A 27,100-nucleotide genomic window follows, 5' to 3' on the forward strand; every position below is an offset into this window, starting at 1 on the left:
GGTGCCAACATAGCATGCCCACAACTTCTGAACCCATACGTCTTTGGAATGTGGGACGAAACCCAAACAGACACGGGAAGAACGCACAAACTCCTTATCGACAGCAACCAGAATAGAGATGTGTAATCAACATTAGAATGTGTATCTACACTGTCAGGGCAATAGAATGCAAGCTTGAAAGACACACTAAGCCACGTAGCTCACTGATTGAGCTTACATTGGACAAGGCTAGACTGCAATGCCTCAAGCTTGAGTTATGAGGAGAATAAAAGGACAAATCAGTCCTTCAGGCCTGAAAGGAACCCAAGTCGTAACAAATACACCAGCTGTCAATACTAACCATGGCCAGGTCTCAACTTTCCTCAGCCGTATCCCAATAATGAGCTTGCTTGGTTAGGGTGTATTGGAACTGAGCAGAGATGTCCTGAGTGGCGACAGGATCTTGAGTGCCATAATGGAATAAGGAGGACAGAACAAGTCATGCAATGAAACTCCTGTGGATGCCTCAGATAGCTGCCAGCAAAGCTTCTTTATCTGGAATCTCCCATCATTAATGGAAGTAAGACCAATATAGGCCAAAGCAGTAATGGGGAAAAAAAAAGTGGAGAAAATAAAAATGTTTCAGGAATTGAGGCTACATATTTTTCTGGAAAATAAAACCAGAAAAGGGTAAATGAAAACCCACAAGTTTTATTGTCAGCCAGTGAAAACTGCAACTGATTAGCCTTTTACAAGAAATATCATGTGGTATAGTTCTCACATCTTAACTGTAATTATAAAAGATCATGTCAAGATAACACTTGTAGATAATAAACTCAGTCATGTTAAAGTCATGAAGGCTCATTTCTTTTCACAGAAGAGCTGATTTTCTACCACACTGCTACCAAAGGGAGGAGGGGATATGCTTGGAGGGAACAGACAATTAGGGAGGTCAGATGGGTTCAAGTGGAGGTTATTGCAAACACTTGAGGAGAGGATATTACCAAATTAAGTTTTGGTTTGCATGCTTTGGGGATCTGGACCAAAATAAATTTACAGTTCTTAACATCAATTCATTACTTTGTTAGCATGACACAGGAGACACTTGCTCAAGCCACATTTACAGGGGAAACATCATCCCTGCATCTACCCTGACACGCCTAATAAGAACTGTGTGTTTTGATGGGGTTAACTCACATTCTTCTACATCTAGAGTGTATAGATCCCATCTGCCTAATCCCTCCTCATAGAACGATTCGTCAATCCAGGAATCAGACTGGTAACTTTTGTTTCATTCTCCCTATCATAGGTACATGCTTCTCCAAGTGGCAGGCCAAGGTCCTACACAATATTCCAGGCCTTACTTATAGAGTTGCAACAATATATTGTTAATCTTCTACTCAAAACTTATTGCAATAAAGACCAGCATACTCATTGTTTGCAGTACCTACATCTTACTTTCAGTGATTCAACTACAAAGACGAGCCTTTGTTCCACAATATATTTCAATCTCAGCCTCTGTTGTTGATCTTATGCTTCCAAATGATGGGATTTTTCAGACCGTCAAAGCAACTTTTGTGAGGTGGTTCAAGTCGGTCATGGTGATTGTAAAAACACTGGAGACAAATGGGTTGGGATGTTGACTACAGCAGCAAGAGCACTGATCCAGTAAAAAGGCTGGTTATGGTATTGAACTGATCATCCTTTGAGCAGTGTGTACTCTTTCACCTGGCTTCTGGTCCATGGACAGTAATACCTTCAGAACGCCAGCCACAGGTTGCAGAATATCTAACCCTTCCTTGGGTATTATCCAATTGGTCTCCATTAACATTTACCTGATGGGAGAGGATTCCAAGCCGACTGTTATGATCTGGAATTTATTTCTTATGTAATCAAGTTGGGCATAGAAATAAAGTTTGCTGGAAACCTTTTCTTCTGCAAACTGATTAGTGGGTAATGAAAGGACAAAATGATCAAAATGATCAAAATGAGGAACTAAAATAAAAGTAGAGAGAACTTTGACTGAAATCATAATTAGTATTGAGAAGTCTGTTCAGTAATGACCAAGAACTCAACTTAGACTAAAGCTCCTGCTGCATTTATTTACATTATGACATAGACTATACTTTAAAAATGAATAGATTTGAAGTGCATTAACATAGCAGAGGAATCAGATGCACTTCATATCTGACCCCTTTGTTTTATGGCACGGATGAATGGCATAAGAAACTCAACTCCTTCATCAGTGACCTTCCTTCCATTAAAAGGTCAGAAGTAGGGATGTTTGCCCATTACTGCACAATATTCAATTTCATTTGCAGCTCCTCAGCAAGAGCTAGACAACACTTAGACATGGGCCATAAGTGGTACATATTATTCATAGCCTAGAAGTGCCAAGCAACAACCACCTCTAAAACAAAAGAGTTTAAATACCAACACTTGACATTCAATAGCATTACCATCACAGATACCCCTACCATCAATAATATGAAATCACTATTGACCAAAAACTCAACTGAACCAGCCACATAAATACCGTGGCTAAAGGAACAGGTCAGATGCTGGGTTTCCTGCAACAAACATCACCTCCTGACAGCACCCAAAGGACTTTCCACCAGCCACAAGTCAGGAACATGATGAAGCACCTTGTCCATGCATTGATCAGTACAGATCCAACAACTCTCAAGAAGCTCGACACAATCCAGGACAAGGCAGCCCACTTGACTGGCACTCCATCAACTGCCCTGAACATTCATTCCCTCCACAACCGGTTCACAGCGGCTGTCTGTGCCATCTACAAAATGCACTTCTGTTACTTGCCCAGCTTACTCTGACAGCACCTCCTCAAAGACAAGGGGATCAGGCACATTTGAACAGGTTCCCCTCTGTGTTGCTCACCATCAAAAGATTGTAAATGTATAGCTCGTACTTCATCAACAGGTCTTAATCTTAGAATTGCCTACTCAACAGCAGCGTGAGAGCACCTTCACAAGCACAACCTGCAGTGGTTCAAGCTGTTCACAATCACATTCTTTAGGGCATTTAGAGATGGGCAATAAGTGCTAGCTTTACAAGCCATGACCATGACCAAATGCATCAAGAACAAGAATGAGGATTCCTGCCCTGAGTAAAACACGAAGTGCATATATGTGGACTGTCCTTCTTTAACTTATTTTTTAATGTTAGGGAAACCCAGCATTTATTTTAAATTCTCATTTCTAATTGCCCTTAAGAATGGTGTGCTGAGCAGCCACCTTCAACAACGAGAGTGTGTTTAGAATTATTTTTCACAAATATTTTAAAATTTTTCAAATAGACCCAAGTATCTTTATCAGGGACATCTAAAGATAGCTGACAGCATCTCAGCTCATCCTTCTTTACGCAAAACATGTTGGTGTGGGTGGGGAGGTCACACAGCCAGCTGGATCCAGAACAATCCTGCCCAAGTTCTTGGTGGATTCAACGGTGCTATCACTCTGGTCAACACCTAGAGTGTGGTCTCAGAGAGGTTCTCAGGGCCTGAAGGTTTCATTTGTGATTATCAACCTGTTCATTAAACCATCCCCTGGAGTCTAACACATTGCCAAAGCATCATTTCAACTCTTATGGAAATACATGAGCTCATCAGTACAATATTGTGCATTTTGGCTTTGTGACAACTAAAGCCAATACAAGAATCATCATTTATCTGTTTTGACATCTGAAACTGCCTCCTCTACCATTTAAATTCTCTAACAGCGCTTTTTCCACTTCAAAGCAAAATGGCATTAGAATTGAGCTGACTTCCAGTGCAACACTATTTGTAAATGTAAGTTACCTTCACTTACAGAAGCAGAACACTCAGCTCAATGTTCCTTTTCCCACTCACACAGTAAAAGGAAAGAGCGTCTTGGTGAACTCAGTATGATTCGAGTCTTAGTGTAAAAAAAACTCTCAACTGTGAGCATTGCTCCCAACACATGGTCTTGCATTACACTGCCCACTTCTATTGACCTTAATAACCTAATGATTACTCATGTTCTATCCAGCCTCCTCTCCCCCTTATAGAGATAAACAGAGCCAAATCAGAGACCACCATGGAGAAATTGGGAAGTGAGCAAGAGCCATACATTTTTAACTTCCAATTAATTGAACGTATTTGCCTCATTAATTAGTGTGAAATTACCTGCCTCACAGATAATCCATCTCAATGCTTAATTTCTTTTGTTCCTCACTTTTAAGTCCAACGTTACAAGATTCTGCAAAATAGACTACAGTTATCCACAAACAATGATCCTATCCTCTTATCATATGATTCTTATTTAGAAGTTGGCAAAGGCTACAATCACACAAAAAAATTGTTTCCATATGCTTTACAAAGTGCTGCTTTCCAGTCTAAGAAATCTTTGAGAATTATGTGCCGATAACTAGTACGGTCCACTTTAGGGAAGTTTTCTTTAAATAATTCAATTTTGTTAAAATACTCAGAGTTAGAGAGAACACTATCAGAGAACTGTTGTAATAGTCATACCTATATTTTATTGAATTTGTAATGTTTTCATTTTTACAAGTGTAATCTAATTTATTACTCAATTAATAAACACCTATAGAATGAATGCATGCAATAGGACTTGCTGCTGGCAGCATTGTTGAATTTATATGGACCTATCGATATATGTAAACATTAGTTTGAAATAGAGAAAAATGAGGGACTTCAATATTCTAGTGCTATTTTAAATATTAAAATTAATTTTAGTTTTTACATTAACATTACAGATTTCTGTGAAATAATGCAGTTCCAAAAGTTTTATTTACACAAGTTCATTATTCCACTGGTTAGCTCAGAAGCAAAACATTTAAAACTCTTTGGAACTAGTTTTGTGGAAAATGTGTGCACTCTTTGCACAAGAAACCTTTTCATTAGAGAGTATTGTTCTGTTGTCAGACATCCCAACTTTTTTTATATATATCTCCTTTGAAGAGCTGCTCAGCTGAAAGGATTAAAACTTCAAGACCCATCTGTGTAATTTAACAGCCAATGTCAAAATGCCATCTAGTGGATAATGCCCATGTTTTCAACTTAAAATGTCAACCAGATTTAATTCTAATATTATTCATCAAGCGCTAGGTCAGACTCTCTGCAACAAGTTTGTGAGCTGGGTGCTAGAAATTTATAGCCGTACAAATGTTGTCAACCACGCTTCGGCAGAAAAACCAACACCAGTTCAAGTCTATTACCATGTGGCTGACAGGTCTGAAACATTTGGTCAAACCCAACAGCACAGAAACTGCAGCAGGTCCTCATACACCCACACAGATCCTTTGCAAAAGCAAGCTACAAGTTGCAACTGTTCATTTCAAATACAATAAGACCATTCATTAAAAAAAAGTGCCTGGGAGGCAATGTCCTCCCATCAACAAGAGCATGAAATAATTATCAACAAACATCACCAAACACACTGCAATGCCTTAACAGCTGCCTCAGAATTTCAATAACGGATCCTGGATATTCGTGCATGGAATGCACCTGCAACACAGTTCAATCTTACTGGATTTAGAAGCAAGCACTAGGGCAGCCTTCAAAGTGGAATAAAGACTCCAACACTGTAAAGTTAAACAACTTTTGCTAATATTGGGGAAATAGTCCAACTGATCAGTAGCATCAAGGATGACACAGAAATAAGGCCCTGATGAAGTAAACTGCACTACACTGTACAACAAAAAATGGACCACTACCCATGAGTTCCACGTAGAGAATAAGGGGATGGGGTGGGGCTAATTTTCTTCATTAGATATCTAGCATGGAATTTCAACCTTAAAATGTTTTATATGTGCACTATACAAGTACATTGCAAACAGTGCATTCAGAAAATCTGAACATCTGATTGCGGGCGTGCCCTTGGGGAGACCAGTTACCTCCTTTGGAAAGAAACCGACAATGCACAAGTGTGAACAGATTGTGCACATCTTCTGATGAGCAACACTATACCAACAGAGATCACAGACAAAACAGATCAACAGGGGTAACCATGACTGGAGTAGTGAACTTGTCTTTTCTGAATTACTTACCACAATTACCAGACTGATTCCTAGGGTGGAGAGTTTATCATACGAGGAGAGAATGGGCTTATACTCTCAAGTTTAAAAGAATAATAAATTATTTTATTGAAATGGGGATCAACAGGATAGATACAAAGTTGATGTTTTCCCTGGCTGTCTGTAACCAGGGAAAACCAGTATTAAAATAAGGGGTTGTCCATGCAGGATGGAGATGGGAATAATTCTCTTCACCCAGAGCTTGGCAAGTTTATATAATTCACTATTCAAGTGGGCTGTGGAGGTTCAGGTATGACTGTATACACAAGACTGAGATTGATAGATTTTTGGATATTAAGGATTAGTGCGTGAAAGTGGCACTGAGATAAAAGATCAGGCACAATCTTAACAAATGGCAGAGAAGGCATGGGACTGAATGTTCCTACTTCCCCCTCCCCCCCAATTCTTATAGCAGGGAATTGTACAAGGGAAATCATATAGCTACAGTTGTTTTGATGGTTATGTTCCTTTATGCACGTTTTAGATTAGGCCATATTCCTACTCACATGAATTGTTCTATCAACTGGATATCCCAGCCAGATTACCTTGGGTCACCTTAAATCTTTACTAACATGACTGCTGCTCCATTGCAGGCTTTCAGTGGATCTATTATTGAGGGTTTGACTCATGTTGTGACGACTTTCCACTGGAGGGATTTTGGTTCCTGGATTAATACCCATGAAGTAGCCATTCCTGTTTTGATGTCACCATAGAAGGAATATCTACTGCATATATAGAAGTGGAGAAGATGAATTGTCTGCCTTGGTTATTATCACATGATGTGTGGGAATAGGGATTTAGCAGATTAAGTGACACGAGTGTTCAAAAGATCACTAATGTGATCCAGTCACCCATAGGAGACTCCCTCCGTAGTTGTTGGAACAGTGTTGATCTCGTTTGCTTAAACATGCTCTTATCCACTTGTCAAGAAGTTCCCACTATCAACCGTGGTTCTGTAGTGTAGTGATTAGACCTGAAAAATAGACAAGCTAGGCAATTTTTGAAAAAAGTATATAAATGCAGTGTAATGTGTATTAAAACAGCAGCCTAGGAAATGAAGAAAACCAAATCAACGTTATACAAAAAACAGAAAAAAATTGATAGCTATTTTATATTCATGCCATGTAACTTCCAAGTAAGAAATCCATTTTTCCACATACTTCAAGTTTCCCTTGCCCAGCATTCGACACTCATTCGGTTTCATAAAAATACAAATCAACTGATTAATTTTGCGGCTGAACTTCAGTGTTTGTAAGCAGACACCCCAGTTTGCAGTGACTGGATTTAAAAGGAACTGCTTTGCGTTTTTTCTCAGGATGCTTAAATAACAGGTAAATATAGCTTTAAAGGTACCAACAGTTGCACTGCTGGTTGTTCCTGTAGTGACTGTGATCTTAGTCATTGAGACTGGTGATATAAAAGTCTTGATTCATCATGACTAGCAGACATTCTCCTGGAGGTCCCCTCAGGTAGAGTCTCCCAAACTCAAAGTACATCACATTTTTATGCCCTTAAGATCAAAGGTGATTCAACACAATCTCAATAGTTACAATGACATTGTTTACTTCAAATTTTGAGTCTGACAATGCTTCCATTGAGTTACACATTTACAATGGGAGACACCTCTGAATGTTCAAACGCCTTCGCTGGAACAAACTAATTCACACTGATCATCTAAAAGCTTCTGAGACGGAGAACCGAGGCACCCACATACTGTGAGGGCTGACTCTGAATACACAAATATCCCAACTATTATTCAATCAAATTTGCCTGTGACGATGTTTGATGTGCTAAGTGACAACATTAGTCTGGTGTGCAAGCCTTGAGCTCAGACACAGTGATACAAAGTAAATTAGTCATAGTTGCCTGGTTTGATGTAGGCTAATTAACATAATCCCATTGTTTTACATTTGGGTGACGCATATAAGAACATCTCACGGTCACTTCACTTTTGCAAACCATATCTCTTGAGCAACCAGCCCCTGCTGTGGGCCAGCAGCCTGTGCTCTGTAACAGTGCAGTTTGTTTAGAAAGCTGTCCTTTTAACTTCAAGCTCATTACTGCTTGCAACTTGCATTAAGAACTGAAGATTTATTTTCGTTTGAATTAATATCTGCTATAGTCACATAATTCCGCAACTCCTGAATCCCTAACAGTCCCTATGTAATAACTAGCCATTGGAAGTTTTAATGGAGAAGCAAAGATAACTGCTGGAGATGTTCATGCCCTTCAGGAAAGGGCAACATTGCTGATTCTGTTTCATGATGAGATAGAATTGCAAGATTGTAAAAAATAATCAGGCCCTGGGCTTAAATGTTGTAGTATCAAAAAGCATTGGATATATAAATACATGTTATTTCTCAAAGTAGTAATTAACAAGACAGCGTGTATTATGTATTTAGCCTTAAGCTGTTGGTGCAAACAATATCTATGAAAATGATACCTTGTTGAGAAGCAGGCACACCAGATAGTTGTTGCCCAATAGGATCACAATACAAATACAGATAAATGTTCCATACTTAAAGGTATATTCACGTCAAGTGAAAAACAACAAGACTTCTGGAGAAGATGGTATTCTCACTTAAGTTCAGACACAAAGTCACAGCATCATCTCCGACGCCTGGGAAGAGGATGACAAACCAATGGAGGACATGGCTTGTCACACTTTTCCCATTTCAAGATAGAAGACAAAGTAGATTGAAGGAACTCCAGAGATGTCTCCTTGTTGCCTGCCACAGAGAAGGTCATTGCCAGGGTTCTCCTCAACAGCCTCTCACGTTGTCTGACTCTGTATCTCACCATGGGTTGTATCCATCCAGAGGTGCAACAGACATAGTCCTCATTATACATCAACTCCAAGAGGAATGCAGGGAACAGCAGCACCAGATATACATGGACTATTTTTGATGCCAAAAATGCCTTTTTTTTTTAAATCTGTCGGTTGAGACTGTGGAGAAACCTTCAAAGTTAGGCTGCCCTTGGAAATTCATCTCCATTTGACATCTGCTACATGATGGCATCCAAGCCATGGTTCTAACCAATGGATCCATCATAGACACAATGCCTATGCAGATCAGGGTCAAGCAAAAACATTTTTCCAATTTCCCTCAACAAAATATTGCATCAGTTAGCTTCCCACTGGAGTGGAGGTAACTACAGGAAGAAAGGGACTCTGTTCAACTTCTGCTCCAGAACAAAGGTCAGTCTAGACTCAATTACATGCAGTCGACATTTGTGTGCACACACATTTGTAGACTTCTTCACTGAAGTCAAGAAGACAGTAAGCCTTACACTAACATCTGTAAAACAAAAGCTCTTTATCAAGCCATGTCCACTTTACTATGCTGCCTATGAATTAAGGTCCACATCAAACTTCTGGAAAATGTAGAATGACCTCTCAGTGAAGGCAAACATTAAATGACAAAATTCACTTCCATCTCCAGTTTGCCAACTCAGTCATTAACTGTTCTGAGGAAAGGGGTTTTCCGACTGCAACCTATATGCACTCTGAAGCATTGGAGGGGGCACCTTCAATACCTCTTCAGCAAATTCCTCCAGATCCACTGGAAGAACAAGCAAAATACTGAGCGTGCCCTACATCCCAGCAGTGAGGCTCTAAGGGAACTCCTACTGCCTGGCCAAGTCACTCACGTGTCCAACACCAGACTCCTGAAGCAGGCACTCTGAGCTTCGTCAGTGCAAGAGGCTCTTTTGCTTTTTTTTAAGGATCTGGGCTTTATCAGACAGGCTTGCAATCATTGCTATCCCTATTCGCTCTTGAATGGAATAGTTTATTTGACATTCTAGAGGGCAATTGAATGTCGAAGACAGAGTTAGGTCTAGAGTTAAACATATACCAACATTCCTCTTCTGTGGGATGTTAGTGAACTAGATGGGCTTTTACAACAAGCTGATAGTTTTGTGATCATCACCTCACAGTAATCGGACATCTAAAACAAAACCAGTTAACTGAATTTAAACTCCACATCCACAGTTACCTTGGTGGGATTTGAACTTGGATCTCTGGGTTATTAGTCCAGCAGAGATAATTTAACCTATACATCACCAAATTCAAACAAATATCACTCAATTCTGTGAATGGTTCCTACCTCCACACCAACATGCTCAGTTTAAACTGTGTTCCTTCTGATTACTACCCTAGTGACATTACTGACTTGATTGCTCTGTACAACTCTAGAAGCCAAATTCATCTGAACAAACAAGTATGCTCTCAACATTTTCTTCAGGTGTATACCCTGTGGCAGAGTGGAGAATCATTTTGTACTTCAGCAAGAAATGCTTTATGCCGGGTTTTGAATAACCCTGCATCTATTGCTTCTTGAGAGCTCTAACTATATGACTAACCTCTTAGGGGCTCCACTTAAAGCCAGACAATATGATGGAACAAGAATATGTTTGACATCATTCTGTTTCATAAAGGATATGAACAGAGTAGATTGAAACCAAGGGCTAGTGTCTGAAATTAAGTGTGGTTTGCATTTAATACTTTCAGAAGGTGCTCGAGTTCAATCCACTTTGAGTGGCTATCAATCATTACCAGTTAATTGTCATTTCCCTTTTCACAAAAGTCTATATGCACTCTGAAAAGATCTAGTAGGCCATGGTCTTGACTGCAAAGAATGGTTTGATATGTTGTACCTTCAAATTTTGCAAATATGGTGTCTGCTTACCAATGATTCAAGATCTCTAAACAAATAAAGACAGCAACCTCATTATTTTCATATTGATACTCCTATAGGTTTAGGATGCAGTTCAGCCAAAACCTTTTCCCTCAAGTCAGCTCATTGAGTGGCTAATAGGACAGGTCAGTTCATTGTGACAATTATTGAATGGTTTCAGTTCCAGTCAAGTTCTGAGCATCCCTTCAATGCCTGTTCATAAATCTTTTCAACACCAAGTCTTTTGGGGTCTGGTCTGCAATTTCTGATTCAGTCATTGGATAGGGTTCATTTTATGTGTTGATCCTATTCTCATCGGACATCAGTGTTCTTGTGTGGTAGCTGTGAAAGTGCATCAGGATTGTTGTTTGAAACTCCTACAATTGATTGTACCAATGCACTGCAAGGGGAAGATTACCCATCTTTGCATCCTGGATGCTGCCACAGTAAATATCACTTATTTTAAACCTTGTATTGCCAGTCGTGACTTATGATCAGATGAGGGAAAAAGCAGCATCTGGTAAAACAGATGGAATTTGATTCCAAACACTGATCTGACCTCAAGTTTTAACTGCTCAATCAGTGCATAATTGTGTTCACTCTTTGAGAAAAGCAAAGACGATTGATGGGCAACGGAAACTTTTGACATCGTGGCTTATCACTGAATCAATGCTATAACACTGCATCACAACTGGTGTACACTAAGTAATGAACAAGCAGAGCTTCTCTCGCTAAGCTCTCTTTTGCATTAGTTATATAACTTTGCTGCTGTATGCTCCAGGTCCATCATATGCTTTTTCAATAAGTGATGCAATGTGAGCACTATCGTAAGGTCTGGAAGAAATCACATTTCATGCTACACATCATGAGGAAGACCAAACACAATTATACAGAGATAAAGCAGGTAGCACTTGGAATCAAATTCCATGATGTGGAAGAAATCATATGCAGTTCTACACCATCACTAGGAAGGCCAGAGTTGTAGTTTCATGGCATGACCTCTACCTTTTGCTTCACCGGCTGTTGGCCATTGGCATCAACCTTCAAACCAGGGTAGAGTACTGTTTTTTATTGCAGAAATAGGCTTTTGCTCCATTTCAACTTCTACATTATTCTCGTGTAATCTCTAAACACTCCCTTCAAAATCAAAAGACCTACTTCTTCTGCGCTCGTAGCAATCAACAAGTCAGTATTGGTCACACGAGCATCGATTCTTTCTTTACAAGATTATATCAATCACGGCCTGGCAAAGCTTTCATGAAGACTTAACTTCACAGGGTAGCCTTGTCTATGAGTAGAGCCCTTTATGCAACTCAATGATCAGCTCCTGCTGCTATCTATGTCAATATTTAGTTGTCTGTAAGCATGGGGGACGTCCAATGATATGAATACATTTGATTCTGCCAACTATGCCTGTGAGTTTTGTGAGGTGGATGGCTGTTATCACTCATCAGCTGAAGCTTGATTTAACATGAGCTTGCAGTCTCCACAATGCCTCATAGTTTTATCTGCCCTAAATAAGATCCACTCACTCTGGCTGACGTTCACAAGTGCATTATTTTGTTCTATTCATCCAGTTAATTCTCAACTTGATTTTTTTTTTAAAGAGCATATGGGATGGTCTGAGCTTGCAAATGGCTGGTCTTGCATCTGGTCTGATCACAAATGTCCACAGAATACTCTGTTATGTTCAAAGACAGTTGCACTGGAATAATGTCATATCTTACTAGTGATATATTAAGGTGCAACATGAAGCATCCATGTTGAAAACCTTCCTGACCAGCTGGAGTTGACTCAGCCATTCCAGGTCTGTTAAAAGATATCTTGTTTACATAGTGTTACAATTTTGGATAAGTTTACTCACTGTCATGTTACATTGTGCAATACAAAATCTCAGTGTACGTTTCCAATGTGATGCTGATTTCTGTCAATGGTATTGCAGTTGAACTTGCTAAGGAAGCAGCTTGACTCATAATTGAATAGTCAGCAACTGTATCAATTTACATGTTAATGCACTGCTCATTACCTGCTCCATACCTCAAAATCACTCAATGAGGAATTGGAATTGTAGACGATCTTGTGGTTTATATTGAGAACAATTCCAATCCTTCAATATCTGAGTGATTTTCCAATCTATGGAGTCTTCCTTTCTGTTGTCATTTCAAATTGTTTCTGCAGCTCATCTTCTTAATCCTTGGATCTGCAGCCTGTCAAAACATGACCTTTGTTTTGACAACTGGAGCACTTGTCAAAATTGAAAGTGTAGATTGAATGATATCAAGCTGGTCTCACCAAATCATTTCATAGCCTGCTAAAATTCTGACTGTGGACAGCAGTTATACCAATTGCTTGTGGTGGACAAAGTTCATGTGCATTCTTGGAGCCATTTCTATGAACACAACAGTTTTATATATGTGGTTAAGTATCTGTTTTTGCATGCCTAATACCTTTGAGTTTGTTCATCTACCTGTCCTCACACAAAGCAAATCACATGACAGGATCCAAAATGGCACCAAGTTGCAATGCAAGGATAAGTTCAGATAGAATACTCCCTAATTTTCTCATCCTGCTTCTGGTGTTTTGCTTGAAATGTATGGTCTTCTATTCTTTCCAATAGGTTTGGATTACAGTGATCTTTCTGGTTCTGCACAACATCTCTGAACAAAACATCTTTTAACTTGCATGACACAAGAAGATGTATTGGTGTGCTGTGCGCTTTAGGCTCAGTATCAGTCAGGAGGATTGCTTTTTTCTAACTTCACGCAGAGTTTTGGGCTGCCACAACATTGTTCACTCTTTCAAACTCCAGGATCTGGTTTGTGCTTTAAAGGGGATATTCACTCAACCTACAAGTCAAATGGTTTTTGAGCTCTGTCATACACACCAATGCTCCCAATGTGGGCAACTAGGACAACCATGTTGTCCCAGTCCTATTCAGAAGTGATACATTTAAACTAGGTAGGGTATAATCCAGTAACAAGTCAGCACCACTATGGCTTGCAGTGCTATGCATTCTCGATGTTACATACACAGTCCTTTGATGCAAGGTGCTGTGCAAATGTTCACCAAGAAAAAAAACAGCAAAATATCAGTTTTGCTGTTCCAAATTCACCTAGAACTTGCCACAGAAGTGTTGATGCCCATCAACAAATCCAGAGGAAAACTACCATCAGAATCACTAATTTTTAAATGTATTGAGGCATATTATACATACATATATCAAAAAAATATTATACTTAGAAAGGAAGAGGTTATTTACAAGACAGCACACAAACTTCAAGTTAAATCTCAGGCTATTGACACAAATTGAGTGTTTATGACAGTGTTGTGTTGTGAGATGCAGGCACTCCACACGACTCTGCTGTCCAACTGGATCACAATACATTCGCAAATGCAGGGAGAACATCATGTTCCATGCTGAAAGATACTCTACAAACAATAATGACTTTGAGCTGACTTTATAAGACATATATATTCATAGTGGTAAATGGTGGATCTGTGAAGCAATTTAAAATTAAACAATCAAGAGAACAAACTTAAATTTTTAATTCCCCTCTCCAGTCCAACACCGACCTGTCTGTCCTCAGAGATCTCCACTACTAGGGTGAGGCCAAACGCCAACTAGAGAAACAGCACCTCATTTTCAGCCTGGGTAGTCTACAACCCAACAGCGTGAACATTGAATTCTAAAATTTCAGGTAACCTGCTCCCCCCACCCCGTCCCTTTTCCCTTATTTGGTTTCCATGCTCCACTTTCCTTGCTCTAGACTCCATCATCTGCAGCCCTTTGTCTCCACCTCTCGTCTCCCAGCCTCTCTCGCTATTTCCACTCTTCTCTCCTCCATCTGCCTATCACCCCCCCCTCACCTGGGTCCACGTGATGTTTGCCAGCTCTTGCTCCACCCCTTCCCCTCACCTCTTTATACTGGCTATCTTTCAGTCCAGATGAAGGGTCTCAAACCAAAACGTCAACTATCTATTTCCCTCCACAGATGCTGCCTGACCCGCTGAGTTCCTCCAGCAGTTTGCTTTTTTCTCCAGATTCCACCATCTGTAGTCTCTTCTGTCTCCAAGCTTAAACTTGTATTCCCCTCATCTTTTCCACACACCAAAGCACCCCTTAGAACATAGAACAGGACAGCACAGGAACAGGCCCTTTGGCCCACAATACATGTGCCACCATGCCAGTCTAACTAATCCCATTTGCCTGCACAAAGGGCACGTCCCTCTATTCCCTTGTCTATTCACATGTCTGTCCAAATGCCTCTTGAAACTTTAAGATGCTTTCGTATCTGCTTCCACCACATCCCCTGTTCCAGGCATGTACCACTCTGTGTAAAAAAAATTTGCCTATTAAATCTTCTTTAAACTTTCCCCCTCTCACCCTAAAACTATGCCCTCTAGTATTTGACATTTCCACCCTGGAAAAAAGATTTTGACTATCTACCCTATCCGTGCCTTTCATAATTTTATATACTTCTATCAGGTTGCTCCTCAGTCTCCAATGCTCCAGAGGAAAGACTCCAAGTTTGTCCAACCTCTCCTTATAGCTAATATACTAATCCAAGCAACATCCTCTTCTGAACCCTCTCCAAAGCCTCCGCATCCTTCCTGTTATGCGGCAACCAGAACTGCAGACAACACTCCACGTTGCCTAACCAAAGGTTTACACAGCTGCCATGTGACTTCCCTACTTTTATGCTCAACATCCCAATCGATGAAGGTACGTATGCCATACACCTTCCTTACCCAGCCTATCTACCTGTGTTACCACTTTTAGGAACTATGGACTTGCACCCTAAAATCCCTCTGTACATTAAATGCTAAGGGTCCTGCCATTTACTCTATGCATTCCTCTTACAGTTAACCTTCCAAAGTGTATTTCCCTGGATTAAACTCCCTCTGACATTTCTCTGCCCAGCATTAGTCTATAGCCTGCCGAATTCTTTGACAACCTTCCTCGCTGTCCATAACTCTGTTGATTTTCATGTTGTCTGCAAACCTATCACCATGCTCCTTATTCTTCTAATTTTTCATTTTTAAGATTGCATTGTATAACCTTGACTCCCACCTTGTATCTGACATTTCTTTTAGCTGTATACCTAGTCCTAACACTGAAAATCCCACCCCAAATGGTCTCTGGCAACCACCTTTCAGAAGCTTAGGAAACTAATTCTGGAGAGTGGAAACAAAATAATTCTCTTTAAAGGCTTTCTATGGTGCCAATTAAATTGAGTAAGTTTATGGTCACCACTCCTAGATTTGTCATCCATTGTAATTACAGCTTAGAGAAATGTACCCCAGTTGTGAACTTCCTATAACAATACAAGTCATGTTGAATTACAACCGGCACATTGCCCCACCATGTGCAAGCTTAGTATTCTGGCCTGAGGCAACACATACCAGAGACAGGAAAGGTCATCACTACTTCTAACAGGCAGTGAGACTCCCCATGGTGACCATTCTGGAGCTATTCCAACAAACATCATCCAACTATCCCATGTTCCCTAGTTTACAATTGGCTATGCTGCAGAATCATTAAAATTTATCTTTGATGTATTTAGTAAATTCATTTAGTATGAATAACACTCAAATCTAATCAGTGACTTCTACTACACATTTGTAGCCCAATTCTCAAATAGACAATGTTAGTAAATCTGAAAATTCTTTAGAGCCAATTTCTGGAACAGTAGAAACACCCTAAACCAAATGCATAGGCATCTTTGTTTTAACATGTTGAAAAGTGCAAGTTTGATGATATGAATTGCTTAAGTATTACAATATGATACAAGCCTCGAAAAATGCTGTCCAATTTCTTACATTTCACTGCAGATAAGATAGACTTGCATGTCTTAAACACATGGAAATGGAGCAGGGCAAAATTTTGAGTAACAGCAGATCTTTAAAGGAAAGATGACATTTAGATAATGACCAGATAATAGTCACTTCTGTCTAGCAACATTCTTTTATATCCACATAAAGGGTCACTTAGGTCTTTGTAAAATGATTCAATTCGGAATGGCTGGAACTCTGCCGATGTGGCATGCCTTTCAGCCAACAGTATTGCATCATTTTAAACTCCATAATTGACTCTTCTTGTTAATTTAACTCTTGAGGTGTTAGAGACAACTTTTGTTAAAATTTCTCTTCCATTATTGCTTAAAATGTTATCTGAATGTTTCAAAACAATACCACTACAGTCCATAAGCACAAAATATATAATTTGGGATAAGGCTTTTGAAATTTCCAGTTTGCAGTATGGGCTTAGAAATTTGGTCAGAGGTGTTCAAAATGTGGCACAGGGTAACCTGAATGTGAATTCGCGAGACTACGACATGCTCACTTGAAGAGGTAAAGGAGTTTTGGTGGTTTGGAAAGGATGGTTTGCAAGAGTTATTTTCGAGAGAGTGACAACAGATTTAAAAATAGGGAACTAACCAAGGAAAGACAATTATTAGTAATATCAGAAAACACAGAGCCAGAACTTGGACTGGAACAGGAAGTGGGGCTCATGGATAAGTCAATTTCACAGAGAGCACAAGAGGAGGCAGCAGAAGCAAGAGAAAGATGCAAGCAAGTTTGGTCCCAAAGGCTGGAAAGGAATGGAAGAGCAGCAGACCAAGACACAGTCTCAAACTTTGTCAATTAATCCATGAGCTTCTCACGATTGTTGCTGGAATCGAGAAAGGAGCAAACAGGGGAGAGGAGTTTAATACGGCAATTGGCCGCAGACAAAAAGTTGGGGGTTAAAGTGTGGATGATATCAGAACAGTGAACAGTTTCTCAGACAATGACTCAACCAGATCCCTGGCACATCCTTTAAGATCAGTGTCCCTTTGCCAAGTGAAGGGACATGTGGGCTATACAGGGGAACAGACTGGGTGAGAAGAGCAATGGTTTAAATGGGAACTGGTCTCAAGTGATGAGGATGAGAAGTTAACTGAGATCTGTGAGGAGGGTGGGGGAGGGAAGGACAGCTGCTGAAAAGGTTCAGTGCACCAGCTCAAATGGTAGAAGATTTTGCAAGTGCAGATCCAGGTTAAATTGGAGAGAGCTTTCTTTCAGGGGTGAACACAGAATGAATATGGGAGGGAAAAGTTGATATGGCTGGCAAGCAGCAAAAGGAAGAAGTCAGCAATGGCCTTTTCTATGATTGAGACAGCTAAAAAGGGGGACAATTAAAAATTAACAACTGTACTTCCAAGTTAATAGCATTAAAAAGACATCGGCAACATTCTTCACAGAACCAAAATATGCAAGTTTATTACAACTCAATTCTCCAAAAAAATGATTACACAAAGCAGAAAAACACTTGCATGTCTAGACGATATACATTTCTGAAGGCTTTTGTAACAAGATTCAAAACTTAAATGCCTTATTTATTATTCTGCATTACCACACTGTGATTACGAGGAGGCAGAAGAGACACTGGAAAGCTTAAAAATAGATAACTATGAGGAACTTAAAAAATCGACAGTCATGTTCAAAAATGAGGAATGATGAAATCATCGACTAATGACTCATCAGTCAAATGTTGGTGGTGAGGAAATTTCAAAGGATGAGGATCCAGTGGGGGATGGGTGTGGTTGGGTGGGGGGGGGGATTATATTTGTGAAAGTACATAAGGAATTAAGTTCAAAAGATATCAAAGTGAAAAGTGAAAAGATCACCTTTGACTAACTTGAATTCTTTCATAAGGTAACAGAAAATAGAAAATGATCATCCAATTAATAGCGTATATATATCATTACAGGAGGCACTTGACAAAGTACATCATATGTCTTAGCAAAATTCAATCTCATGACTTAATTAAACATGATTAAAATGAAAGCATTAGTTAAAGAACATAGCCTAGCAAATGGAGTTGCAGTACAAGGTGAAATGTGGTAATAAAAGGATTGGTGAATAACAAATCGTAGATCTAGAAGAAGCCAAATAGTTCTCTAAAAATTCTTAAAAAGGAAATATTGAAAGCTAGACATATGGACTGCCAAAAGTTAGAATTGCCAATATTCTGAAATTGTTGAATTAAATCCTTGGAGTGTAGGAGACGGATAGGTGATCTTATAGAGGTATATATAATCATGAGGGGCATAGATAGGGTGAATGCACTCAGTCTTTTTCCCAGGGTTGGGGAATCAAGAACTAGAGGGCATAGGTTTAAGGTGAGAGGGGAAACAAGGTATGAAAGTGGTAGGGCTATCTTGGACACTTATGAATTCTCATAGCTGTAACTTAAATTTGGTGGAAGTGAATGGAGTTGGAGGATTGTTCAACGTAAGAATGTCAGGGAAGGAGTGTGGTGATGGTCAGGTTTACCTACACCTTGGTTCAGGGAAGTAGCATAGGCCCTCAGGCTGTCTTAATGAAGTGTAGGATGTCAGCAGTGAAAACAAAGAGACAGAGTTAGGAAATCATTAAAGTAGCAAAGTGTGTCCAAGATGTCAAGAATGTAGGTGGGCTAAGGCTGGACAAAAGGGAATAAGAATTGAGTCAAGATAGGAAGACCCGAGTTGAATTGGACAAGAACAGGTTGAACGGATAGTTCTACCTGGACAGTCCTCCTTGTGGTTGTGCTAAGTAGCTTCCCCCTTGATGTCTTAGTAGCTGGGAACTATCTGTTGCTTTGATGTGTCCCTTGATGCTCAGCTTCTTCATTTAAAGAATCATTCACATTGATTGGCAGGTCAGCAGTATGAAGCTAACTGTGACCAGGTCATTTTCAGTAAAATCGTATCATGCTAATGTACAATATGGACCCTTGTATATTGTTAATAAAGAATTCAGTAAGTTTTCTTTCTGCAGCAAGAACACAATTACAAAAAAAGGGTGGCCTGCCCACACACAGGTCTGTGAGGTTACTCCCTTAAAATCTCAAATTTCCCATACAAGTATATGGATCCTGATGGATAGAATCCTGGAAGCCATTCAACTTATCATGTTTGAGCTAGCTCCTTGAAAAGATATGCCAATTTAGTTTTCGAACCCCACCTTTCATCTTAAAGCTTTACAAACTACCTTAAGTACATGTCTAAGCAGCCAGGCACAGTTTTGAATAAACAGTGGATTCAAACAGTGAACAGCTATTTTTTCCACCTCAGTGGATTTTACCTTTGAACGTAATGAGCACAGTGAAATCATAAAGCTACACTTCTGAACATTATTACCTCCTGCAAAAACCAAAAGTTATTCCCATGAATATTTTTATCTACAAAGCATATTGGAAAAAAAGGAGCACTTTTAGAAAAGGACCAAATGCTATGAAATCTGCCTCATCCTTACTTATTCAGTACTTGGAAATGAATGCATCAATACAAGAGAACTGCAATCACACTTTTCAGATCACTTTAACATATTCTCATGGAAATGGCCAACCATACTTAACAGTAAAAAGATGTTTGTGTGTGTTTAAGCCCTCTGCATGCTGAATCAACAACATTTTATAGATCAGTCATCGTATAAAAATGGTATATTTTAAGTATCTACACATAAACAAAAGAGAAACAATTTCCTCAGGCAGCAAAAAAATGTTTATACAAGTCTAGATTCAATTATATTACCCACCTTTTTCATGAATACAACTAGCTGCATTCTACAATTCATATTCATAATATACTTGAACAAGGGTGATCTGAAGAAGCCCCCAAAAACAATCTGTTGTTTTAGATCTTTTAAAGAACATGATTAGGAAAAAAAAGGTTGATGAAACATTTGTTCCCTTTTGTGAACAGATACAGACGATGCAAAAAAAAAGAATCAACATTGGAACTGTTGTACAAGATGTTATTATGGCCCAGATTTTGCTGCTAAATCCCAATTTTTAAAGAGAAAAGCTGACATTCACTTAAGTCAATACCAGTAATTCCACAGTAAGTAAAAATTTAACTAACTGCTGTAAATCTGAAATAAAAAAAAAGAGAGAATGCTTGAAACCTCCAGTTGAAACATTAACTTTGGTTTTATTACTACAGATGCTGCTTGACCTGATGAGTGGTCTCAGCATTCAACTCACATTCTCTGATTTCCACACATCTGTAGCCAAATGCAGAAAGCTCACACTTACTCACCAGGTTATTTAGTTTATCTTTCATTACACTCAGCCACTAGACCACCAATGATGTTCAGTAGCAGTGATGATCCTGCATTCCTCTGCATTTATGTTGGGGAAGATCAGTTGTCAGGTTTCTGCCACAACCACAACACCCACTATTTCAAATGGGGATTAGAAGACTACAGGGAAGATAATGCTCATTCCTTTGTCAAAACAGGATTGGATGGTTTATTTTATAAATATATTTTAAGCAGTGCAGAACTTTTTCTAAAGGTCTTAAAATATCCCAAATGTCAGAGACGTTCAGCAACATTTAAGTTTTAACTGCCAAAGCTGTGGGTGGGGTTCTGCCAGCTGTCAAATCTATGAAGATGTTTCTCATGCAGGATTGGTCCATAGCAATGCCCAAGGTTCAAGTGCCATTCAGGATCTTATTGCAGGACTCCAGAGCTGCTTCTGACCAGCAAGAAATCCTTTGTACATTCAGAGTAGGCAAGTTCAGGAGAGTGGCAATTGAGGCTGACGGGCCTGTGTCAATGAATTTTGTATTCAGCTGGGCTTGAATCCCTGTATACTTCAGTTTACACCTGCCCCAACCTCTTCAACTGTCCTTTTAAAAATATAGAAAAATGTCTGCAAGCCCATGCAAGACACTGGTATACAAACAGTTGAGAAATAGAAAAAAAAAGCTTTAAATCCTGTGAGACTAATGGCAAAATAGTCTATAATTCACTATAATTCACAAGCGAAGGACAAATGCTAAGCATGTGTATAAAAATCAATTGGAGGAGGACACCTAGGTGTGATAGAAAGTTTCACAGTGCTATAATGAAGGCCACAAATGTTTGCATGAAGCAATATAGAGGTATTCTACAATGTCATTCCTCAAGAAATTTGTAAAACCACTACTGCAATATTATGGCCAGTAATGTTCTCCTCAGTGTTGGGAGGAAGAACTCCAAGGCAAGATTCAAAAAGAACCAGATTAATGTCTAGTTAAGAAAGCCCTAGTATCATAGTGCTCCTTGCTCTCAAAACACAGTAGAATTGGAGAGGCCTGTCAATTTAAATTGACAGAAGGTCCAGACTGTCTCTACATGGACAAATCATTGAATTTTGAATAAATGCTGGCCCAGTACTGAATGTTAACTTCTTCCAGATCATCACTGAGCTTTGAGGTTGTCAGCCAGAGCTGAGGGTACAACATTTTTTGCATGCTCTGGAGGGATTCAGACAAGTTCCTGGAGGTAGATTCAAGGCTGCATTTTTAAAAGTATATGTGTAAGAATAAGAAAGACTACTTGCAGTATTGTTCACCTATCTGTGGGTAGCAGGTTTTTTTTCCATTGACTAGAGGAAATTCGAAAACAAAAAATACTTTTTCTGGGTCAGCCAAGGTCTTCATTGTCCAGACCCAAGTGACAGTTGGGATCATTTTGCAGGACTCCCTAATAGTTCGATAGTTACTCCTAGGCAATATTTACGCAACATGATGTCCAATTGCAGATGGAACAGCAATCTTTAGCAGTCAGTCCTCTGTAACATGTTGACTATAATGGGTAAAATATTCCCATTGCATTTGTGCATTAGTGCAACTCTTTCCATTCCCTACATCAGATCTGTTTATAGTTTTTAAGACAACTAATTTATTACTTATTGAATTATATTTTTGTGCCATTAATGCACACTTTCAAAAGAACGGATTGAGAATTTTCAGACAGCTCACTTGGGATTCTATGACTATTAGGGAAAAAAAGAGTGGATAATTACAAATTGTAAACTTGTTACTTGATCATTGAAAAGACATCCACTTTTTTGGAAACATTAAATCTGATTTTTATTGCCACATCAATACTTGCATACTCATGTTAAATTATATAAATAAATCTTGAGTAAGAAAGTTAGGAAATAATATCCATCATCTCAATTCCCACCAGCAGCATTAAAGAATTGCAACATGTATATCTAAAGCTCATTATAAATTAACTTTGGCAGAATTTGTAATAACCAGATTTATGATGCATTGTGTGTCATATAATTGGACTAGCCAGAAATTAGAAGTAAATATAAATTTAACAAATCTTTGTTCATAAGCTCAGCTGGCTCAAGAATCAACAGACTAAACAATTTGGCACCTACAAATAAATTCCAGTGATGGAAAAGGAAACCAAATGATTCTAGAGTTAGGAAACCTTTAATTTGCTACACATTTTAGTGCTGTCATGAAAAAGATTAAATTTTAACAGCTTCGTCAATTAGAATAGAGTCCTGACCTTGGCCAATATTATCTCCAGATAACAGCTTGAAGACCCTAATGAGAAGCCAGTATTTAAGAACAGATAAAAAGATGGGTAGTTTGCATCCTCATTGGCCACAGGAGTAGTGCCAGATGATTGGAGGGTGGCAAATGTCGTTCCTTTGTTTAAGGAAGGAAGTAGGGATAACCCTGGGAATTCCAGACTAGTGAATCTTACTTCAATGGAGGGCAAATTACCGGAGGATATTCTTAGAGACAGGATTTATGGGAATTTAGAGAAGCATAGGCTGATTAGGGACAGTCAGCATGGCTTTGTGAGGGGCAGGTCGTACCTCACCAGCCTGATTGAATTGTTTGAGGATGTGACAAAGCACATTGATGACGGTAGAGCACTGGATGCGGTGTACATGGATTTTAGTAAGGCGTTTGTTAAGGTTCCTCATGGAAGGCTTATTCAGGAAGTTTGCTGATGATACAAAGGTTGGTGGTGTTGTGGATAGTGCAGAAGGTTGCTGTAGCTTACAACAGGATATTGATAGAATGCAGAGCTGGTCTGAGAAGTGGTAGATGGAGTTGAACTCGGATAAGTGTGAAGTGATACACTTCGGGAGATTGAATTCGTAGGCAGAATACAAGGTTAATGGCAAGACTCTTAGCAGTGTGGAGGAACAGAGGGATCTTGGGGTCCACGTCCATAGATCCCTCAAGGTTGCCATGCAGGTCAATAGGGTTGTAAAGAAGGCATATGGTGTGTTGGCCTTCATTAATTGGGGTATTGAGTTCAAGAGCCGCGAGGTGATGTTGCAGCTCTATAGAACTCTGGTCAGACCACACTTGGAGTACTGTGTGCCGTTCTGGTTGCCTCATTATAGGAAGGATGTGGATGCTTTAGAGAGGGTGCAGAGGAGACTTACCAGGATATTGCCTCGATTGGAGAGCAATGTCTTATGAGGATAAGTTGAGTGAGCTAGGGCTTTTCTCTTTGGAGAGAGAAGGAGGATGAGAGGTGACTTGATAGAGGTGTACAAGATGATAAGAGGCATAGATTGAGTGGACAGTCAGAGACTTTTTCCCAGAGTGACAATGGCTAACACGGGGGGACATAATTTTAAGGTGATTGGAGGAAGGTATAAGGGGCATGTCAGGGGTAAGTTTTTTTTTTTACACAGGGAGTGGTGGGTGCGTGGAACACACTGCCTGCAGAGGTTGTGGGGGCTGATATATTGGGACATTGAAGAGACTTTTAGATAGACACATGAATGAGAGAAAAATAGGGGGCTATGTGAGAGGGAAGGGTTAGATAGATCTTAGAGCAGGATAAAATGTCAGCACAACATCGTGGGCACAGGGACCTGTACTGTGCTGTCGTGTTCTATGTTGCATGTTATAAAGGAAATGTTATTTTTTAAAAAAGTGATGCGAGAAGATCATCTGCAACTTACATTGAAGATAGACACCAAAATTGTTAATTTCTGTTGTTTTCATATTAAGCCAGGTCTAATCACTATGACAATCGAGTTTTGTTTGTGTTACCTTCAGAACTGCTTCTGACATTTCTCTTCATTTTAGGCCTTGCCTGTTCCAGTTATCATTCAGCACATTCATGTAACATGACTGAGCAATGACTAACATTAAATATTATTTTAGTACACTATGAGCATATTGGTCATGTTATGCCCTCCGGTCAAAGTTTTCCATTTGAAGAAGCTGCACTTTGTTTGCCATTGCCCAGAGACACATTTGATAAATAGACGGTCACGATAAGAGACTACCAGCTGGACAGAGAAAGAAGGACAAAGATGTGCTCAAACCTTCCTTGAAGAAAAGAAACAAATTGCACCGACTCCTGGGAGATTCTGCTCCACTTTGAGCATTTGTGGACAAAGAAGTGTTTGGGATGGTGTTTGGAACATTGTGGCTATGAATCAGTAGCACACTGAGGTTCTGCGTAAACAGTAGGAGTGGACCACCTCACAAACTTCCCACCTGCCCACGCTGTCGATAACCGTCTGTGGAAGAATCTGTGGTTCCAGGGTTAGTCTCATTAGCACCCCGGAACCAACAAAACTGGAGTAGAAGTAAATCATTCTCAAGCCCAAGCTACCCAAGAGGATGATTTGCTAAACGAGTCCAATAAGTTTGTATTAGCATTTCAGTCACAACTTGTGTTGACATAGGTGGATGCCCAGGAGGTGTTTATTGACAAGCAACTTCATCCTTCCACATTCAGGAATCACGTATCACCAACAAAATACTTTATTGACAAAGCACTTCGGGAGAAATATCTTTCTGCAAACAAAAATCTAAACTGTGGGCGACCCAACAGTCTCCAAGTCCCTTCACTGCAAACTTCAGCAGGTTTGGAAAGTAATCATTAGAGATTTAACACAGAAATTATTTCAAATCAAATTGTACATTACAGAAGAGAAATGAATGAACTCACCAGGTTGGCCAATAACTGCACCAGGAAACGGTACACTAAGGAAAACTGAGGGTGATAGTTTAAAAAAATAACATAATTGGATACTTTGGATGAATATCTATATGGAAATTTAAACAGTCCCATGGCTATTGTCTGGGTATTTAGTCTTGCCAAGCACAATTTTCAGTTTGATATTTTATGCAATGTCAGGATTTCACACAACAGTGCATGACCACCTACTTAACTGATTAGAAACCTACCATCTACACCCAAGATGGCTATACTGGAATGTAAAAAGTATTAGCAAGCAAGTGATAGAGTTCATTACATCAAGTTAGAAATATCTTCTCCATGTCATTTCCAAAAGAATAATTAAAGCATGCATTTAACAGCAAATAAGACCAACAGTAAAATCTGTATTTAATTGCAGGCATTTTCAACAGAATGCATTATTTTAGTATGGTTGTTCATGGTCAAGAATAAACGGTCAATGTCAGCATAAAGAAAATACATCCAAAACTATATAGAATTCCCTGCACGCTTTGGTTGCTAGGGTGATCATTACCGTTTAAGAAAAATCATAAAGTGCTCTTTGTACCAGTCTGTGGTCACAACAATGACCTCTGACACTTTGCATTCAGCTGGAGAAAAGCTGGTTCAGGTCATATTGGCTACAGACAAGAATCATTAAGTATCTAAACGTCTGAGTACATGAAGACAGTTGTTCAAACGTTCATACAGTTTTAAGTCAGGAATCAACTTTAAAAAAAAATGTTATTAAGAAAAGCATTTGTTGGAAAAGAGTATTTATCGAATCTGTATGTCTTTACCATTCCCTGAACAGCACAGCTCTGAATGTTTAGGCCATAGGTTCTGGCTTGACTCCACAACATAATCAACACTAGTATTGCTTACATTAAAGGGTGGACTTTTTGGATTGTCCCAGTGCCTTGAGCAAGGTAAGCAACTCAACGTCCACCGGAAGGTTGCAGGTACAGAGACTGAAATTCAGTCTGCAAGACAGAAGCATATTAAGGCATTGTATGATTTGGCATAAGCCCCTTCCTGAAATATATGGACACACACAGATGCAAGACATGAAAAACTACAGCAATCTCTTGGCCTGTGGTAATGTTGAGTTTTCAATACACCAGCAATATTTTACTCGTGTGTCACCTTGATGTTGGAGTAACTCATTTGCCCAAATGATCAAAATGTGTTTTGTTACCTGCTGATATTTGAATTCTCCAATTGCTACACATAGTAGTTACAAAATCAATATGAATTTAAACATTTACTGAAGGGTTTAGTCATAGAGTCAAAATCACAAAGCACAGAAACAGGCCCTTTGACCCATCGTGTCCACACAAACCATCAAGTACCTATCTATACTAACTTCAGTAATGAGCCCACTGCCTTCTATGTCTTGTGATTCAAGTACACATCCAGACAATTTTTACATGTTATAATGATACCAGACTCCTGACAATTTTGCAACCAACCCGAGCAAATGTTTTTATTCTCAGGTCCCTTCTAGCCCACTTATTCCTCACCTTAAATCTATGCCCTGTCTCCATTATGGGAAACCAAGTTTCTTACTTTCCACCCTGTCCATTGCCCCTCAATTTTTCACACCT

At 39.4% G+C, this 27,100-nt stretch overlaps 1 protein-coding gene across 4 annotated transcripts in view; it reads right to left on the reverse strand.

The window, feature by feature from the left end:
* LOC127579780 (septin-9-like) overlaps positions 1-27,100 on the reverse strand; it is a 222,034-nt gene that overhangs the window by 137,173 nt on the left and 57,761 nt on the right. The gene's annotated exons all lie outside the window — the stretch shown is intronic.

This window comes from Pristis pectinata, chromosome 18 (assembly GCF_009764475.1).
Source record: "Pristis pectinata isolate sPriPec2 chromosome 18, sPriPec2.1.pri, whole genome shotgun sequence".
In the NCBI taxonomy this organism is placed as follows: Eukaryota; Metazoa; Chordata; class Chondrichthyes; order Rhinopristiformes; family Pristidae; genus Pristis; species Pristis pectinata.